The following is an 8055-nucleotide window of genomic DNA, read 5'->3' on the forward strand; positions in this document are numbered from 1 at the left end:
CCTCAGCATCCTGGATTACTTCTGCCTTTCCGTGATTGACTCTGGCCATCTCCTTCATAAAATGGCCCCGCATTCAACCCCATTAAACATTCAGTCAGAGAGTAGCAGATTTTCCCTTCATTATCATGCACAGGTCAAGCTTCCCTGCCCTGCCAGAAAAGGTTTCATTAGTCAAATAAGAATTGTCCGATAATTACTGTATATCATTAACTGAAAAGAAGGTGGTGAGAAATGGGATGGACTGAAAGCATCACGGATTTGAGTAACATAAATGAAGAACTTCTTTCTCTATTCTTCTTTGTTTAAAAAAGAATATTCAAATAAATAAATGCATATTAATTATGCCACTTTTCTCCTTGGCAGGAAACAGTTGAATCTTACATTTTACTTACTCGTTCAATTTGTATTCTCCAAGGATCCTTACATCATACTTCTTTTTGCGGTCATCTCCACCTTAACAAGGGGTTGGACAGGTTGAGGGGGGGGGGGAGTGTAATTAATCCAAATTACTCAGTGAATTCCAAGGCTAATGACAAATCTGAGCCTCAGATTTTGTCACTGCAACTACTGAAAGTAAATCTGTGAAGCATTTAAAAGTATGTAAATTCACAGTAAATATGCTCCATATTTTTGTATGTAGGGGCGTACATAAGTGGATTCGTATAGCCCCCCATCTCACAAAAAACAACTCTAGGCAGCGCACAACAATCCAATAAAAAAGGATAAAAATAACAGATAGATATAAAAAGCCACATTATAAGGTAAAATATCATTAAAAGAAATATACAAACTCTGTAGCGCCAGGCCATACGTGGGATGATCTAATGTATGCTAAATGGGTAAAAGAGGTCATCTAAAGGAAAGAATAAAAACTGAACATAGCTAGTTAGATAATTTAGGTTAAGTATTCAAACTACAAATTCCATGTAACCATGTAGGTTGGCTTCACTTACCGGCTAAGCTACTATTTTTTCTATAAGCGCTTTATGCCTATTAGAACCATTGCAGCCTTCCCATAGTCATGTGGTCAACATTCAGATGCTTGGCAACTGGTTCATATTTATGACGATTGCAGTGTCCCGGGGTCACCTTTTTGACCTTTTGACAAAGTCAATGGGGAAGCCAGATTCACTTAACAGCCATGTTGCTAACTTAAAAGCCGCAGTGATTCACTTAACAACTGTAGCAAGAAAGGGGCAAAACTTACTTTTGACAACTGTCTTGCTTGGAAATTCTGGGTTAAATTGTGGCCATATGTCCAGGACTACCTGTACTCCATTGAGAATTCATTTCATTGGTACATTGGTACATTTCATTGATATGCGTAGTTGCCAAGTGATGACCCATAATTGAGACACACAATTACGGTTGTAAGTTGTGACAGTCTTAAAACAGGTCACATGATCAGACCCTGTTTCATCACCTTTTTTGGCAGCAGTCATTGGTTGCAAAGCCAATGCCATGAATGTTAAGCCGACCATTGTCGCTATGGGGCAGTCAAGGTGCTGGGGACACTTCAAGTACTTGCAGGCTTTTGGAAAAACTAGCAAAATCAGGTCTAATAAAATTTTGGAGGAGGAGGTACGATGGCAGCACCCAACACTTTGCAAAGTGGCAAATACAAGAAAAGATCTTACTCTGTGGTCATTGGTGTTTTCCTGATGCAAACGAGACCAGGAGACTCACCATAGATGGCATAGGGAATGCATTTACTTCAGTGGTGGCATTCAAACATTTTTACTACTGGTTCTGTGGGTGTGGCTTTATGGGCATGACATGGTTTTGTGGGTGTGGCTTTGTGGATGTGGCAGGGGAAGGATAATGCAAAATCCCCATTCCCTCCCCACCCCACTAACCTGCTTTCCAGCTCCGTTCTCCTGTGTGGGGCAACAAAAGAAGATCAGCTGGGAGGCAGCAGGGGTGGGGCCAGCCTATTTGCCTACTTTTCTGAACTACTCAAAATTTCCACTCTCAGTTCTCCAGAACTTGTCAGAACTGGCTGAATAGCCACCTCTGATTTACTCCCCTTTCCCCTGCATCTTGCAAGTTCTGTTTCCAGGGCTTCACAGTATCAAAAGACTAGACACTAGAGCATTTTTCAAACCGGAGTACTTCCATATATTTCTGGCAAGAACAGGAAAGAAAAACCTACATATTTCTCTGGTGCCAGGCTTACAGCAGAGATGCTGATCCAAAGAACTAATCAACTGGAACATGACAGCGAGGCATAGAATAATATCAGCAAAGGGAACACAAGACCCCTTGCCTGTAAAGCCAATGGTCATCCCTGGTTGGTGCCAGCAGGTCACCGTCTACTTGACATCTCAAAAATATTTGGATTTCATGCCCCGTTTAGAAAACCCATTAAGTATCAGAGCTCCAGTAGTTGGCCAATTCTAAACTGATCATAGTCGACCAGGAAAATTCAACTGGTCCGTGTTGGTCAGAATTTGGATGGAAAATCAATCATAAGTGAAGGAGGAACTCCAGGCTCAAAATTTAGCAGCTTAACAGAGTTGGAAGGGACCTTGTTGGTCATCTAGTCCAACCCCTCACTCAAGCAGGAGACCCTACATCATTTCTGACAAATGGCTGTCCAGTCTTTTCTTGAAAGTCTCAAGTGATGAAGCTCCCACAACTTCTGCAGGCAACTTCTGTTCCATCGGTTGATTGTTCTCACTGTCAGAAAGTTTCTCCTTATTTCCAGGTTGAATCTCTTCTTGGTCAGTTTCCATCCATGATTCCTTGTTTGGCCTTCAGTTGCTTTGGAAAATAGCTTGACCCCCTCCTCTCTAGGGCAGCCCACTTGGAAGACTGCTATCCTGTCTCCCCTGGTCCTTCTCTTCACTAGACCAGCCATGCCCAGTTCCTGCAATCATTCTTCATATGTTTTAGTCTCCATTCCCCTAATCATCCTGGTTGCTCTTCTCTGCACTCTTTCTAGAGTCTCAACATCGTTTTTATAGTGTGGTGACCAAAACTGGACGCAGTACTCTACGTGTGGCCTTACTAGGGCTTTATAGAGTGGTCATCAAAAGCATCCCATGACAATCCCAAAGGTCTTTTCCAAAGAGAACTGGACTGAAGTTCAGAACTGAAGAAGCTTTTTGGATGAGAAGCAAAACATTTTCAAGGGAAAAATCTCAACATGAAAGTCCAGTTACCTTTTGAAAAAAGCACCTTTGGGACAACCGTGACCTGGATGATGGAGAATCTCCATAGACATTAAAAAAAAAACCACCCTCACCTCCCAGAACAAAGCCAGGCCAAGTCACTACCCAGAAAATAACACAAGACATGCCCAGGTCCTCACCACGAGTGAAACTCAACTCAAAAAGAGATGCCACCAGTCCCCAAGTACTAATGAAGCCCTGTCCAAATGTGGGATAAATAAGCCTCTTATTTCTACGGCTCTCCTTCCTGCCAGGATGAAATGGGAACTGCTCCAGATTACGACCTGGAGCCAAACAATTGGAGAAAAGAGGTTAACTCAAGAGCTGCCAATTCTAGGAAGAGGCACCCGTGTGCCAATGGACCTTTTATGGTGCCAGTCAGGTTCTCCGCCTCACATATTTTATTTAAAAAAATGTTTTAAAGGGTTTCATTATAATAAAGTAAATGGAAAGTTGACGTGTAGCAAAGCCAAGGGCCGGCTATCATTCTGCCTTTGCAAGAATTTTGCTGGGATCTGTAAATATTTGCTCTTAGGAAATTGAAGCGAGGGGATGGTTAGACGCCAGTGCTGTGCTTGAAAGAACGCACAACTCCCGCGACAAAAATAAAATAACCGACAGGAGGGGGCAAAGGTTAAGATCCTCACTTTACTTTTTAGAACATACAACATCGGAGTTGGAAGGGTCCTCCTAATCCAACCCTCTACTCAAGCAAGAGACCCTATACCAGTGATGGCGAAACTTTTAGACATCGAGTGCCCAAACTGCGCGCGCATGCCCAAACTGAAAGGTGCACCCATGCACGGACATGCGCGCATGCTCAGCAGCGACCTGAAAACCAGCTGGCTGGCAGGAGGAGGGGCATCCCAACACCGGCAGCACAGCAAGAGGTAAGATCTTTTTTCTTTCTTGGGCTTCTGTTTCATCGTTTGCAGGGCAACAGAAGCTCACCAAAGAAACGGCACGGAGATCTGATCTTGGGCTCTGTCTGGCACCTCTGGTATGCATGCCATAGGTTCGCCATCACAGCTCTATATCATTCTAGACATATGGCTGTCCAGTCTCTTCTTCAAAGCCTCCAATGATAGAGCGCCCACAACTTTGGAAGGCCAGCTGCTCTACTGGTTAATTCTTCTCCCTGCAGGAAATTTCTCCTGGTTTCTAGGTTGATTTTCTCCTTGATTAATTTCCGCCCATTGTTTCTTGTCCTGCCTTTCATGTGCTTTGAAAAATAGGTTGATCTCCTCTTCTTTGTGGCAGCCCCTCAAATATTGGAACACTGCTATCCTCTTGTCCTTCTTTTCGCTACTAGACGTACCCAATTCCACCAACTGCTCTTTATATGTTTTCGCCTGCAGTCCCCTAATCATCTTAGTTACTCTTCTCTGCACTCTTTCCAAAGTCTCAACATCCTTTTTTTTCAATATTGTGGTGACCAAACTGAATACAGTTTTTGGGACATTAGTTTTGGAAGTGGAGAAATTGACTCCATAGATTTCTTCAGCCAAATGCTCAAATCGTCCCTTGGAGGATGCCAACATGGGATATGCTGTTTTAAGGGAATGGCATCAGATTCTTCTAAAGTCATGGGAACCGGGTTTCAAACAGAAGCACATAGGATGCTATCCTTGGAACCAGGCAGCCCATAATATCCTAGAGCAGGGGTGTCCAAACTTGGGAACTTTAAGACTTGTGGACTAAACTTGGGAACTTTAAGACTTGTGGACTTCAACTCCCAGAATTCCCCAGCCAGCATGGCTGGCTGGGGAATTCTGGGAGTTGAAGTCCACAAGTCTTAAAGTTCCCAAGTTTGGACATCCCTGCTCTAGAGACTCAGTTCACACAAGACTCCAGATCAGTGTTTTTCCAACTGGACAAACGTAAGATGCCAATTCTTGGGGTTGATGCTTGCACATCTTGAAGTTTTGCCAGGGAATTCTGAAGAATACTGGGAATGGATGTCCAGGCATCTCCAAGCCTCTTGGGGACTCCTGGGAGTTGAAGTCCATACACTTTGAAGTTGCCAAGTTGGAAAAACAGTAGGATGTTAAAATATCGCCATTGGTTCTGTTGGAAGAAAAGTCGTCCTGGGTCCAGTTCCAAGCGGGGGAAAAGACACTGGAAACATGGAGGCTGCTTGGAAAGATGGTTTTAAAGGTGGACAGGATCACATGGCTTGAGCTCCTGAACAGAAAAAGGGCAGAGATGCTGAAAGTCCCTGGTTTTATGACCTCTCTGGGCTTTGAACTGGAGCTTGTATTCTGATTGGTTATCAGACTCCCATGGGGCCGTGCAGGGGCAATTCTCTAGGCTGTCTCCCAGGCTTGCTAGACTTGCTGGGTGATGATGTAATCTTCCCAGGTGCCATGTGGTGAGATGGGATGTCCTGAGGCCCATGCCTTAATCCCATCACCCTGCAGCTGAAGGGGGAGATCTTTGTTATGTAGAATAGACTGGCTCAGGCCTTTAATGGCCCATTGACAAAGGTGGGGGTGGCTGAGTTTCTGCCTCTCTTGAGTTTCTACTTCTCTTTAATATTTTTAATATTTCCCAAACTATTTCATTTCTCTAGGAGAGGGGTGGGCTTTAACTTCCAACAGTTCTTCAAGCACTACAGAGAAGCCATAACATAGTCTAATTGCTTCGTCCCCATTTGTGAAAGAGCAACGCTTACGCTTTGCCACCCAGCTTCAGGGGATTGGGAGAACCCAGCTTCCTCCATTGGCTGCTGTCCTGCAAATACAGCTGTGACCTATTACCATAGGATTGCCTCCAGCAGAGCCTGGGATGCTGGTGAGCCTGTTTGGCTTAGCAGTGTTTCTTAAAATGCGGATCTAGGAGCCCTGGGGTCCCCCAAGACCCACTCAGGGACCTTGCAATCAACATTATTCTCCAGGCTATGTTGAAAAATAATGCAGTATTAAAACACCATCCAACAATTGTGAGAAGCCGTAGCGAATATATAGAATAGAATAGAATTCCTTCTTGGCCAAGTGTGATTGGACACACAAGGAATTTGCCTTTGGTGAGAATAGAATATAGAATACAGAAAATAGAATAAATATAGAATATAGAATAGAATTATTTATTGGCCAAGTGTGATTGGACACACAAGGAATTTGCTTTTGGTGAGAATAGAATATAGAGTATAGAGTATAGAGTATAGAGTATAGAGTATAGAGTATAGAGTATAGAGTATAGAGTATAGAGTATAGAGTATAGAGTATAGAGTATAGAGTATAGAGTATAGAGTATAGAGTATAGAGTATAGAGTATAGAATATAGAATATAGAATAGAATTCTTTATTGGCCAAGGATGATTAGACACACAAAGAATTTGTCTTTGGTGCAGATGCTCTCAGTGGACATAAAAAGACAAGATACATTCATCAAGAATCCTAAGGTACAACACTTAATGATAGTCACAGGGTACAAATAAGCAATCAGGAAGCAATCAATATCACTATAAATCGTAAGGATACAAGCAACAAAGTTACAGTCCTGCAGTCATAAGTAGGAGGAGATGGGTGATAGGAACGAAGAGAAGACTAATAGGAATAGTAATGCAGCCTTAATGAATAGCTTGACAGGAGTGAGGGAATTATTTGTTTAGCGGAGTGATGGCGTTCAGGAAAAAACTGCTCTTGTGTCTAGTTGTCTTGGTGTGCAGTGCCCTATAGTGTCGTTTTGAGGGTAGGAGTTGAATCAATTTATGTTCAGGATGCGAGGGGTCAATAAATATTTTCACGGCCCTCTTTTTGACTTGTGCAGTGCTATCAGTTTTAATTTTTAATACGGTAAATATTGATCAATATAACCCACACAAACAGAAGCTCCCTTGGGGCCCTTTTAAAAGTGGGAAGGGATCCCCACAGCAAGAACTTTAAGAGAGGGGCACAAACACCACAACTTCCAGCCCTGTCCTAGGCAGCGAAACCAGCGTTCACCCAGAGAATAACCATCATCATTGCCCCTAATAAATAAACCAGGTTCCATTCAAACCGCACCCTCTCTGGATTCACGCGACCGCACCACCTACAAACCAGGTTGCGGAGAAAAGAAGCCCCGCTTGGGTAACCCCAGGCCAGAGCGTGGCAGGGAAGCCACCCCCTCCTCCCAGGCAAGACCCTCTTCTCCAGCAAACGCCCCCCACCCTGAATACCCAACAGACCTGCTCTCCCTTACGCGGCGCGTCTCAGCTGCTTCTGGTTGCGGAGAAGCTCAGCGGTGAGGATTCCCCCTTGGCTCGCCAAAGACAGCCGGCTTGGGCGGTGGGAGGCAGGGTGGTTCCCACCGCCCGGCAGAAGCGGAACGCCCCCCCTCCTCCTCCTCCTGAACTGCAGGGGCTGCTGCGGCTGGTCGGGGCGGGGGCCGCCCGTGGAGCGCAACTAGAGGACTTCAGCCTCGCCCGCTTGGCTTGGCTAGACCTGGGCTGCGTTCACACGTGATTGAGCGCACGCGTTTCTCCCCAGACGTTGCGCTGCCGGCTGAAGGAAGATTTGACACAATGAGCTCCTCTTTTTTTTTTTTTTTTTTTGCTTAAGGTTAACCAGGATTGCCTTATTTCCTAGTTGATTACTGCGCTTGTTCCAGTCTGGGAAATGGGCTCTTTTAGTAAAGGTAAAGGTTCTCCTCGCACATATGTGCTAGTCGTTCCCGGCTTTAAGGGGCGGTGCTCATCTCCGTTTCAAAGCCAAAGAGCCAGCGCTATCCAAAGACATTTCCATGGTCATGTTGCCAGCATGACTAAACACCAAAGGCGCATGGAACACTGTTCCCTTCCCACCAAAGGTGGTTCCTATTTTTCTACTTGCATTTTTTAGGTGCTTTCGAACTGCTAGGTTGGCAGAAGCTGGGACAAGTAACGGGGAGCTCACTCCGT

General features: G+C 44.6%; 1 protein-coding gene across 1 annotated transcript in view; it reads right to left on the reverse strand.

The window, feature by feature from the left end:
- PAK3 (p21 (RAC1) activated kinase 3) overlaps positions 1-7761 on the reverse strand; it is a 182963-nt gene extending 175202 nt beyond the window's left edge. Inside the window, exon 1 of the mRNA XM_081964001.1 lies at positions 7345-7761. The gene's annotated coding sequence lies outside the window, so the exon portion shown is untranslated. The remainder of the gene's footprint in view (positions 1-7344) is intronic.
- Positions 7762-8055: the final 294 nt, after the last annotated feature.

Source organism: Natrix helvetica (assembly GCF_964273705.1).
Source record: "Natrix helvetica genome assembly, chromosome: 11".
Taxonomy (NCBI): Eukaryota; Metazoa; Chordata; class Lepidosauria; order Squamata; family Natricidae; genus Natrix; species Natrix helvetica.